Raw genomic sequence first — 13,323 nt, 5'->3', positions numbered from 1 at the left:
TATCTAGTCTGGTGGAGTATCCAGCTAAGTATTGTAACTATAGGCAACATCACTTATAGGTAATAGTATGCTCATGCAAAGTTTTCCTGAAAAAAAAAAAAAAAAAAAAAAAAAAAAAAAAAAAAAAAAACAACAAAAACGTACCGAAAGATCTAAGACACCGAAGGACAATATTGACGTATGTAAAAGCAAAGAAGGTAATTTTACGGATGTTTTGTCAATCAAATAATGAATTTATCCCTTATATTTAGTAAAAGGTTTTTAAAAAAACAATACAAAAGGGCAAAATTGAACTCAGAGACAAACATAACGGTTGAATTTCTAACAATATTTTGTTTTATTTTTAAGTCATTATAGAGACTTCAAAAATACAAGAGTCAATTTGCAGTCATATTTCCTTGTTCTCGCGTAACACTAGACACTACTTGCTCTTCAAACGTAATAAATGTTTTAAAGTAAAAAGACTAAAATCTTACCCAGCTAGGTAGTAGAGTAACTTTGTAGTAGTCTATGTTTACACATAGATGTAAAAATCAAAAATGCGTAAACACGTTTGTACGCATGTCATTTGCACATACACTATTCTGAATAAAAACAAATAATTATATTTTGGACTAATCAGAAAACTTTAATTTATTTGAAACTAGCTTGGGTGCCTGGCATTGCCCGGGGGGTGTTTGCAAGTGTATGTTGAGAAAAAATAAAAAATAAAAAGTGGTAGTAGGCAGGCAGACTCGAATCCGTGACGCGAAGGCAGAAAAGAAAGTGAAAGAAAATCTCACGTCTTACCGCTACTCCATGGCGAGACCGGAAGTTCGAAACGTTAAAATTAGGCAAAGTCAATCCAACCGATCTGACGACTTGCAAAAATGCTCACAAAAAAAAAATCAACCCTTCTTTGTAGAAAACTGACCAGTTGAGGTTGAAGAAATTAATGTTTTTGACAATTTTTCGATATTTGTCGTCCAAGACGTTGAGCTTCAAAATGATACCGATCTCATGAAAACCTGTCGCCTCTGTCAAAAGTTTTAGGTAGACATACATACATACATACATACATACATTTAAACAGACAGGTTAGACTAACAAAAGAGCTACAATAATATCAGGGCAACTCATTTTACACTAAATATCCACAGAATGCCAACATCAATATATTACATATGAAAGAGTCTGCTGAGAAATTTCCACAGGTCCTGCTAGTATATTTGATTTTTGTTATCTCTTTTCCGTATCTATGTCCGTTATAAATTTATAAATATAAAGATTTATTTCAAGCATAAAATTAAATCAGATTAAGTATCATTTCTAAAATATTACACAATCTAACAGGGATGTGTTTCAATGTTTCTCAGATAATTTCAAAAACAAATTATCTTGAGAGATAGGAGGTGGGGTATATTTGACTATTGTGTTCCATACTATAGTGTCATAGTGATATGAGACAAGAGGGAGGAAGTAGCAACCCTAGCTGAAGTAAGTGTCCTTAATGATGCTGGCCTTAACAGGGAGAAGATAACTTAATACCAAGGCCTTACATACAACATGAAAAGAAATTGGAATCTTAGGAAGATCTCCATTACAGTTATTATAGGAGAAACCAGACTCATGAAAAAGAATTCCAAAACCTACCTGGAAAATATACTCGGTGAACCAAGTGCAAGAGAAATATAAACAATTGCACTTGAATGGTTAGAATCTTAAAGATCTCTCGGTTGGAGTGACTGAAATTGTGGGTGGATGCCCGGCATCCTGGAGAATGCTCTATCTCTATGATAAACAAAAGAAAATTAAAACAAAGAAACCATAATAGGCCATTTCATTTGCAGCTGAGATGTACGATTGAAGTTTTATTGGAAAACATTTCATCTTTAGAGATTACTAGCATTTCCGCCCGGCGTGGCCTGGGTGTTTCAAGGTGTATGCTGAGCAAAAAAAACAAAAAAAAAAAAAAACAGTCAATTTTTTAAAATTTGACCCCTATTATGACCCCTTAAAATTTATTGTTTTGGGATCAAATCCAGTTATTAAGTTAGATCCAGGTCCAAGGAACCTATACCTAAAATTTCAAGTGTTTAGACTCCAAATTATCAGAGAAGTTTGGTAGCGTTCTCAAAAGGTCAAATTGTTGAACTTTAACCCCTTAACCGCCAAATTTCTGGCCGAAAACCGATCACAGATTTTCCCAAATCTCAGTACCCTGTATATCAAATTTCGAGTCTGTAGACTAAAAATTGACAGAGTTATTGCGCAGGGAAATGTACACAGACACGTTCACTTTTATAGATATATAGATTAAAAAAAACAAAAATAAATAAAAAAATCGATTAAAAGAAGAATCTGAGACGTGTACGCAGTGTGATCATGAATGGAAGCAGACCACTGGAGCACAGGGTGGAGCAGGTGATGTGATGCAAGAATTAGAAGTGGATAACCAGCAGAGTGTTGCCACTGTTTGAAAAGGCGAGAAGTTTATCAGGCATGTGTATACAGTGTGATAGATGGAGTGAAATCTGGCAAGTCAGGGATGAAGATGTGCATTGCTTGGAGAGAAATGATAAGAGAACGATGCAATGGATGTGTTAGGGTATTTTTTTTTATTTTTTTTTTTTACTAACTCAGCACAGTTTACCAACTAAAATAATTCAAACTTTTTTTTTTTTTTACATTTTAACAGTCTTAAAAAATATCCACAAAGGAAAAAGAAAATATTTAAGATTTTAGAGTGGGGGATCACTGATATATATTTAACATAAAATATGGGAGAACAAACAGACTAAGAGAAATAAAATGTAGATTGTAATTAATTTAAAAAAATATAGTTAGATATGTTTGGTGCTTGTTAAGATAAAGTTTTTTAAATATGTGGTTTTTAGCAAAAACAACAGTACTTACTTGTTATGGCGAAAATAGTAATATATCCAAAAATTCATTGAGTAGAAAATTATTTATAGTTTAAAGTAATTTTTATGGAAAATTGGGGGAAATGGCATTTTTGCAAATGCAGGGGACATACTTATCTCTCTTTTCGCTAATGTAACGGCTAACATTCTTTTAGCCTTATAGTGATAGACTTTTTCTTTTTTTTTTTTACTAAAAACAACAACAGTTATTCTACTCTTTGAATGTTCATAATTCTTGGATATATTACTATTTTCGACATAAGTAAGTACTGTTTTTGCTTAAAAAAATCGATCTGTCAACTGTATCTTAACACCCTTTTCCTCTTTATTTTGTAAATATTAATTTGTTTTTCTGATCTTTTCATTTTTTTCTTTTCAGATTAAATTGTATTTAAAAGGCAATTTCTACCAAACTATTCAATATTGGATATATTGGGGGTGGGTGGGGGGTCTTTGCCGGGTCATAAAATACACTTAAAAATGATATTTTAATTTATACAGATCTCGTACATATTATTATAGAGTAGTGATTGCAAAAGTAAAAAAAAAAAAAAGTATTTGGGTGCCATCAGCTAGAATCGAAACCGAAACTGTAGCATTCAAAGCTGGTGACGTTACCACTGTACATATGAACTGATTAAAAAAATAAACTAAGATGAATGTACAAAATGTATAACAATTTAATTTTTTTCATTTTTGACTCCTTTTTAATCCCTTAAAACCATTTTAACCGGCTAAAGACCATTTGCCTGCTTTCCAGCTGACTACAATATGATTGTCTTCAAGTCCAACATAAACAAATTCTTGATGAGCCGTTCCACTTAAGTTAATAAATTTACAAAATTTCCACTACTTACGATTACTATGCTATAATCCCATTGATTACTGTATACCCATTAACCCTTATCCTCGAGTGGCCTCCGAGCCTTGATAAGTGGTGACTCCCATGTAAAAAAAAAAAAAAAAAAAAAAGACCAATAAAAGAATGGTCCATAAAAAATTCATTCATTTGAGACCCCCACCCCCTAGTGCCGCTCTGCAAGTTTTAGTTTCGGTAGAGATAGAGTTTGAAAATATGGAGACAGACATAAGTTTTTTCAATTAGATTATTATCAAGTTATTTAATTTTTAATAAATTTCCATTTCACAAACATAAACTGTTAAAAAGGTTAAAAGACTGAATCAATTTTTTACTACAAGTTGAAGCACAAGAAAGAAATTTAAATTTAGGTCAAAAAGCTGTGAATCACCTTGTGCTGATGAAGCAGTTCTTTATGCAGACCCGGCATATCAATTCCCACTGATCAATCAGCGATATTGGTTTGGCCGCGTTAAGATTTTTTTTTTTTTTTTTTTTTTTACAAAGGAGTCATCACTTATCAAGGGCCAGAAGCCACTCGAGGATAAGAGTTAATTAGTGTACAGTGGTCAATGGGACAGTGGCGTAGTAATCGTTAGTAGTGGAAATTTGGTAAATTGGATTACTTAATGGAAACGCCTCATCAAGAACTTGTTTACGTTGGACCTGAAGATGACCACATTATAGTCAGTCGGAAAGCAGGCAAATGGAAGAGAGTTCCACAAGTGTGCAGTTCTAAGAAAAAAAGCTTTGTTCATGGAATCTACGTTTAGGTTTAGGCATGGATAAAGAGTGGGGGAAATTATTGATAGTGTTTTCAGCTAGATGAGTGTTTCTTGTGAAAATTGGGCAAGGAAGGACCATAGATTGGAGCTCAGCCGAGCACTTGCTATGAAAATAATGATAAAGCAGAGACAGGTTTGCAACGTCTCTTCTGTGAGAAAGAGGTTGCAGGGAAGAGAAAAGGGCATCCCATACTAGGTTACGAAGTTTATTTTGAACTCTGTCAAGGAAAGATAAGGTCTTTTTAGCAGCTCGTGCCCAGATGTGGCAACAGTACTCCATCGTTGGACATAGCTAGCTCTTATATAGGTGAAGAATTGCATCAGCAGTGAGATATCTACTGGATCGATAGAAGAATAACACCATTTTCCCACCGACCTTGGCAACAGATTTGATGTATGTGTTCCATTCCATATCAGGAGTAATGGTCAAGCCCAGGAGCTTGTCAAAACATGGAGCCTCCCCAAAATGTGTAAAAAGAATATTTAGATGGCAAAACTACAAAAAGGTGTAACATTACACAACACATGCCAAGATCACAGTGTAGTATTTGTTCTGATGCTAGAGACATCTTTCATGACTGAGACAATCTTTAATTTTTGTTCCTATCTAGAGTGCCCCTTTTTGGGAGAGCTGGATTTTTCCACACATTAAAAACAAACCTTGTGTTTAACTGCCCTCGTCGGGAGGTAAGTAAATGGGAAATTACATCAACGCTCTGATCCCTATCTGGCATCAATTGAAATAAATGGCCCTCGTCTTGGGAGAGCTCGATGTTTTGACAAGCTTCTAGGCCTGACCCGCGATGGAACACGTACATCAAATCCAATGCCAAGGCTGCTGGAAAAATTATGGGATCGTTCTCCCGTTCCAGTAGATATCTCACTGATGATGCAATTATCTACCTGTATAAGAGCCAAGTATGTCCAAAGATGGAAGTACTGTTGCCACATCTGGGCACGAGCTGCTAGAAGCAGCTTATCCTGCCTTGACAGAGTTCAAAATAGACTTTGTAGTCTAGTGGGGGAGATGTCCTTTTCTCTTCCCTGCAACTTCTTTCCCCACAGAAGAAATGTTGCGAACCTGTCTCTGCTTTATTGTTATTTTCATGGCAAATGCTCGTCTGAGCTCCAATCTATGGTCCTTCCTCGCTAAACATTCACGAGAAACACTCATCTAGCTGAAAACACTATCAATAATTTCCCCCCACTCTTTATTCGTGCTTAAACCTAAACGTAGATTCCATGAACAAAGCTTTTTTCTTAGAACTGCACACCTGTGGAACTCTGTTCCGTTTTCCTGCTTTCCAACTGACTACAATATGGTTGTCTTCAAATCCAACGTAAACAAATTCTTGAGCTGTTCCCTTAAGTAATTTCCACTAATAATGATTACTACGACATTTTCTCATCGACTACTGTAGATTCATTACCCTCTTATCCTCGAGTGGCCTGCGGGCCTTTGTAAGTGGTGACTCCTTTGTAAAAAAAAAAAAAAAAAAAATTATTTCCTCATTGTTACAGCCATGACATCACCTACATGATCTTGAACGTTATCTCATTCTGTGCTCCACATCTCTCCCACGATCATTCTTTCTCCTTTTTTATAGTTTCTTTTTCTTTACTGTGACATCATTTCGCATGTATTTGCATGTAACCGTCCACAGATATTGCCCGCATGAGACTAAGAAAGCAACCTGTCATGGACATGCTTCACAAGCAGACCTGTCTCATTAAATTCCTCTATGGAAAAAAAAAAAAAAAAAAAAAAAAAAAATTGAACCAGTCAACATTCAGCAGCACCTATTGAACATTTCTGAAGCTGATGCGGTTGATGTCAGCATAGCTAAGAGATGGGTTCGTTGATTTCAGAGTGGCTGAAGAGATAAGTGCGACAAAGCTCATTTAGGACTTTTTTGCCCAAGGCATCAAAAGAGGCTGGCAAAAGTGCATTGAGAATAGTGGTGACTATGTAGAAAAATAAATCCTTAAGCACAAAAGGTTGCTCGTTTTAAATGGTACCACTCCCGTCTTCATAGCTCTTCAACTTTGAATTACTTGGACTAATGTTTACATCTTACAAAATTTCAACTTAATTAAACGAGAACTTCATAAATTTTAGGGTTTTTAACAATTGGTTAATGTTCTAATTAAACCATAGACCCCCTTTTTTCGTTACAAATAATTCAGAAATAATATCTTCCATTTTTTTGCCTGAGTTTATAATATTGTAACCTCCAATCTTCTTCAGGTGTATAAGCCGCCATGTTTGGTAAAGGAAAGATTGGGAATGGGGGGGGGGGTAGCTCTACACTTTCATGGTTTCGTATTTAGGTTATGGTGAAAATAATATTTATAATTTTTTGTAAATTTAAGTTAAACACTGGGAGGGGGGGGGCATCATTTTTTAATTATTTGTAACAAAAAAAAAAAAAAAATGTGGGGGGGAGGGAGAAGGTCTTAAAGTTTAATGACCAATTAACCGATTGTAAGTTCTTAAAATAATAAAATTACGAGTTAATTAAATTAGTTTCACAAATTTAAAGAACTTAGAATTGGTTAATATTTTCGTGTTGAATTTTTTAATTATTTGGATTAATCAGATTAATGTCCTCATTTGAAGTGTTATTTGCAAAAAAAATTTCGAGTTAATCAAATTAGAGTTTCGTAAATTCTAACGTTTGAAGAATTTACAATTGGTTAGATGCCGTGCCTCCATTCGGTCTCAAGAGACAATGGATACCCCTGTAAAGGTAGCTGTGTGTGTAATTGTGCAGCAAGGGTTGCGCAATCCTCAGCCACACCTTTTCTGAATCAACACTGCTCGAGTCCAGTGACAAAGAAAAATGCTAGACGACTGGAAACAATGCAGAGATAAGCGGAGAATACATACACTACCTGGAATTCCAAAATGGTCACTCAGTTTAGTATTAATCAGGATCAATGTTGCTTAACTTTGGTGATCTGACGGGAACCGGTGTGTCAACGGGAATTACACAATTGGTTGATATTTTAATTAAACCATAACCCCCCCTTTTTTTTTGTTACAAATAATTGAGAAATAATATTCCCCAGTGTTTCGCTTGATATTTATATTGATCTTTATGAATTTTTTTTTTTTTAACTTAACCTAAATACGATACTTCGGCAGTGTAGAGCTAACCCTCCCCATTCCTTTACAAAACATGGCAAGTTCTACACCTGAAGAAGTTCGGAGGTTACATCGACTGAAACGTTATGCAAATAACACTCAAAATGAAAACATCAGTCCGATTAAAACAGTAAAAAATAAATAAATAAAATAAACAAAAAAGTGCAGACAGAATTCGTCACTGTCAACTTCGTTACTCACAACTTTTTCAACTTCCAGCACAGGTCTTACTTCACCTCTGCCAACAGGCATTTTATTAAAAAACTGACTTCATTTTATTTGCATATGTGCGCAGTGTGATCTCGTGTGATTCCACAAGACTACACCTTAAAAATGTAAGGAGATAGAAAAAAAAAAATATATATATATATACTACTAGCTAACGGTACTGTAGGAAAAGTTGTGGAAACCAAGAAAATGGTTTACCGTTAAATTGTCAGTGTGGGTGTGATGTGGAATCGAGCTACTGGGGGGAGGTGGAGAGAAAGAATAAAGATGGCGGCACCCACAACTTTTATAACTAGCGATCTCACAAAGTGATGCAAAATCTCGCTGCTCGTGTGCAAAAACTTACTGCTTCACTGCATAAAAGTAGACCGCAGGGAGAACGCAAACAGACTGTTGTACGAGAATCCTTGAAGACGGTTGTTGCGTGCTACCGAGTCGCTTTGCTTTCTTGCTTTTTTTTTTTCCTTTCTTTTTTTGTGTTACAGATAGATTCAAATCCAGAAAACTGCAATCAAAAACATGGTTCATAGAATGTGAGAACTAAATGGAAAAGATAGGGAAAACAAGAGTTACGGAACTTGCCAAAAGAAAACCTAAAGTGTTGAAGTTAAAGTTTTTCTTTGAATTGTCGAATACTGATAAATGTTTGTACAAAAAAAATAAAAATAAATAAATAAATAAAAAGAGTTTTTCTTTGACTTGCAATGTTTTCAGCACACACAAAAATAACAATCCTTTTTTTTTCGATGTCCATAGAAAATCGTCTTTTTTATTCTTCCCACTGACACATGAATTCACTGTACATTTTTTTATTTTTTTTTTATTACATTTTCACCCCAAACAAGGCACATTGCCACTTTGGTGTAGGGGGCTACTATCAGAGGAAACATCTACTGGGGTACTATGTAGGGATTAGGGCAGCGAGATGTTGGTTCACGTTGCACTTGAACTTATGCATGTCAGTACAGTTGGGGAAGCAGTGACCTGGAATGGAATTCCAAAGTCTAGCAGTTCTGGGAAAGAAACTACTGGAGTAGAAAGATCTTTTACATCTAGGGATCTCTACAGTGTGGGGGTGGAACTTTGCAGCTTGTCGGGTCTGTCGAGGGTGTTCACGTCGTGGAGGCACAAGTGCTTGCAGTTCTTCAGAGCATTCACCATTATAATACTTGTAGAACAGGCAACAATCGAGTCAACAAAAAACGTTCTCGCCAATGAAAAGAAATACCGGCATTTTATATACCTAAATTCGATTATGTCTTATTTGCATATGTCACCTTTTCGTTTCCTATCGGTCGAGTTTCGAGTTTGAGTGTCGGTGACTTTTTACAATACGTACATGCCACCCTTATGCGCTTATTTCCATGACCGTGGTCACAAAACTGAAGGTCTACTTTCGACCCTCTTTAAACAAAAGAGAATTACATGAAAATTAAGCATGCTAAATTTGCTAGGTTTTTTTTTTGTTTTTGTGGGTCATCTTCTTTAGCTATGGGCAAATAGCTCCACTGCCTTAGGATAACAAAGACTAAGGAAGTAAACCCCGACAAAAAAGACCATTTTGGAGTCCCGATAGGAAGATGGTGAAACACTGCAACACCTTTATGGCTCTGATAGTATTAGCTGGCCTTTTCATGGGACTTTGTGTGCAACGCCAATATAGGGACCCTGATAACTGGGCAAACCTAGGTCTCCTTATCATCCACCCAGGCCTGCATCCGGAGAGCCAATTCCAGCTTTGAACTGTATACACACAGCAGATGCTGCGGTGCACCAGACTAGATGCAGAATGTTATTGTCTTATCAATAATATAGATCTCACCTGTCTGTTTAAATGTATGTATATATGTATAAAAAATTGGTAGTAGGCAGGCAGGCTCAAACCTGTGACGCGAAGACAGAAAAGAAAGTGAAAGAAAATCTGACATCTTACCGCTACTCCAGGATGCAACTGGAAGTTCGAAACATTAAAATTAGGCAAAGTCAATCCAACTGATATGATGACCTGCAAAAATGACCCGCAAAAAATCGACTCCTCCTAGTAGAAAACTGCCCAGTTGAGGGTTAATTAATTTTCCGATATTTGTCGTCCAAAAGGTTGAGCTTCAAAACGATACAGATCTCATGAAAATCCGTCACCTCTGTTGAAAGTTTTAGGCAGACATACATACATGCATACATACATTTAAACAGACAGGTGAGATTTATATCATAGGAGATGTTTAGAAACTGAAACGAATGTGTTGAACAGTAAAAATAATATTATTAATAGTTATCATAATAATAATAGTTTAAATAAAAATATCCATGTGTTTTATTAGTTAAACTAATAATATAATTAATATAATTACTAATTATTAATAATAATGTTTATGTGATGAAGATAATAATCATTACTTTAACCACAGTCTCAGTAAAACGTACACCGATACTAACAACCATATATATGCACACACATACGTATGGTAGCTTCCTTCAGTCTTGACAGACTATGCATACACATTATAAGGGTGCCGGCATGTGGATTTTTTTTTGTAGCAAGAGTTGCACAATCTCCAACCACACCTCTTCTGAGTCGATATTGTTAAATGCTAATGGCAAGTAGACGTTCAGGACGACTGGAAACAATGCCAAAATAAGCAGAGATCACATACACCTAGCCTTCCCGAATGGTCACCCATCTGGTACTAGCCAGGCTCAATGTTGCTTAACTTCACATATCAACGTGACTGTGCCGTATACACACACACATATATATATATATATATATATATATATATATATTCTCGAGGCTGTATACATTAATTTGCGCCAACCATCTCTGTAAGCAAAGAGAGTATACCCCTAATTTAGAACTTATGGGTATTCGCTGAGATTGTTTCTCTTTTTTTTTCTCCTATTCCCTGTACAATTTTTTTTTTTTACCCTCGCTATTAATTTATGGTCTTTTGACCACGTTTTTAAACAATGTTTTCTCCCCCACTGCCAACATTAATCTTGAAAAGGGTTGGCTGAAAGACGTCTTGATAGGTTTATTTTTTTCTGTCCCACCCCTTATTTATCCTCTTTATCTAATTTATGTTTAGGAGAAATATGCTTTAGAAGTGTATTTTGGTATTTTCGAAAGTTTCTTTTTAATGGTTTATGTTTAAACGATAAAAAATAAAAAAATTAAAAAAAAACTTAAACCCTCAGCAATTAATTATGACACTACGTTCGGTGTTCTTCACAAGTATTATAAAATTATGTACCCATAAAAATCTTGTTAAATATATATATATATATATATATATATATATATACACACACACACCAAAAGTACTTAAACTTTTATACATTTTTATTCTCATGGCATTTATATGCTAGTTAACGTGTCGCAGAATAGATCTTGTAATCTTGTTACATTTGTTACAAAATTTACTTGTATATGTTGTTAATATTTATTTTTTTTATTTTTTATATATTAGTAAAAATAGTAACTGTAATTTTCTTATTGGGGAAGTGGTATTATCCACCGGAAAGCCATGTATTTAACAGCTGTCCTGTTTTTAAATCTCCGAAACAGCTACATGGTAAGCAGCTGATGATCCCCGTTTTCTATTTACAAAATTTTAGTTAAGGTTTTCTTTTTCCATCCTTATATAGCTAAATTATATTTTATAATTGAAAACTCTTGAGAAATCGGCTTATGCAAATGCTGAGTCTATTTCTATTTAACCATTTTAGTAAAGGCTTTTTATTTCCCCTCTCTTCCTTATATAAATGAATTCTCTTGTTATTATAAACTTTTTAGAAATCGGTTTATTTAGGTGCTAAGTCTGCGACAGGTTAAAGTGTTAGTTTTTTTTTTTTTTTTTTTTTTTTTTTTGGATTTCAAACTGCATTCTTTATTTTTATTTTTTACTCAAAGCTTCTTTAGATGCCCCCCCCCCCACCTTGGCTTCGTCTTCTTCTAATATCGTTACTGTTAAAGTCTGATGAAGTTGCTGGATGGTTGATACAATTCGGTAACCGAAACATGTGTAACCAAACAGATAAAACGGTAATAAAATAAATATATTTACTTATATAGATATAATTGAAACGAATGTGTTGAACGGTAAAAATAATGAATCCATATAATAAAATAATATTGGTGATGGTTTTAATAAGAACATTAAAAAGATTAATACTAGTCATAATGCTAAAAATAGTACGGGCACCACACCAAATAATGATGGTCAAGGAGGATGGAAAGGCCGAGGAGAGAAAGCACTAGCCAGACCTCCACTGGATGAATGCAAAGAGGACTGGGACCTTGGGCAGGTTTATTGCCACCAACAAGAAATCAATGTTAAGTGGCTGTTGTGATAAGGCAAATTGTTTTGCAAAGGTTATCAAAAGAGGTCGAAAGTACTGGAAATCTGGGGACACTTGTCAGTCAGATTCCAGGGAACACCACAAGTTGTTCTCAAAGAGAAATCTTTGATGATAACTTGTGTGACTACTCCTAGTGAGTAAATAATAATAGCAATAATGTTTATGTGATGGAGGTATTTGAATTATTTGAATAAAAACATACACATAAATTTATGTACAGTGACACACACACACATATATATATATATATGTGATGGACTCTCCCATTGATTTCGACATGTGCTTCCGCCACAACAACTAAGTTGCTCAGAAATCCATACAGATGATTTGTTAAAAGTGGTGAAAGCTTTGTGTAGAACCAACCACACTTTTTGTTATTACTGCTAACCTCAGTCGGTGCAGACGACTGCCACAAGACAAAGCATACAGTACAACACAGGTTTTTACATCAGAGTTACCTTCTCTTAGATGCAGGTCTTACCTAAGACTACGGGTGAATTTTCAACACAGTTGAAATTCATGGAAATTGCTTTTGCGGTTAGGGCAGTAGTCCAAAGATAGGTTGATCTCCAGTTGAGTGGATTCGAGAAATTAGATGGACAGAAAAAAAAAAAATCAACATGTCACCTCCCATTGCTGACTTAATTAGAAAAGACCATTTTAGACTTAATTTTTAAAAATTAAGGTCAGCCTAAAAACATGTCCGCATGTTGTCTAGACAGACCGAAACAAATCTTTCTGCATAGAGTTACAAGTTCAATGTCATATACATGTGATGATGATGATGATTATGGACTCTCCCATCGATTTTGACATACGAGCTCCCGCCACAACTTTTAAATTGTTCGGAAATCCACACATGATTTGTTTATAGTGGTGAAAACTTTGTGTACACTTTCTCCTAGATGTATGTCAACTCGCTGGGAGATCTTTTGAAAAGAAACATTCTCGTTTTTTTTTTTTTCAAAAGACTTTGTATTCCTACACGTCAACACAGGAAATAGATATAAACATTTATATATTTTTCGTATTGATTTTTTA

At 34.9% G+C, this 13,323-nt stretch overlaps 1 protein-coding gene across 2 annotated transcripts in view; it reads right to left on the bottom strand.

Moving 5' to 3' along the window:
* LOC145266631 (arf-GAP with Rho-GAP domain, ANK repeat and PH domain-containing protein 2-like) overlaps positions 1-13,323 on the bottom strand; it is a 277,212-nt gene that overhangs the window by 248,104 nt on the left and 15,785 nt on the right. The window contains exon 1 of one of the 2 annotated variants that reach the window (XM_080122552.1): positions 8,270-8,406. The exons of the other annotated variant lie outside the window; for it this stretch is intronic. The gene's annotated coding sequence lies outside the window, so the exon portion shown is untranslated. Of the gene's footprint in view, positions 1-8,269; positions 8,407-13,323 lie in introns of those variants that run through there. 2 annotated transcript variants of the gene reach the window in all.

This window comes from Euprymna scolopes, chromosome 41 (assembly GCF_053919585.1).
Source record: "Euprymna scolopes isolate OS-2025 chromosome 41, ASM5391958v1, whole genome shotgun sequence".
NCBI lineage: Eukaryota > Metazoa > Mollusca > Cephalopoda > Sepiida > Sepiolidae > Euprymna > Euprymna scolopes.
This window is presented reverse-complemented; position numbering and strand designations above follow the sequence as displayed.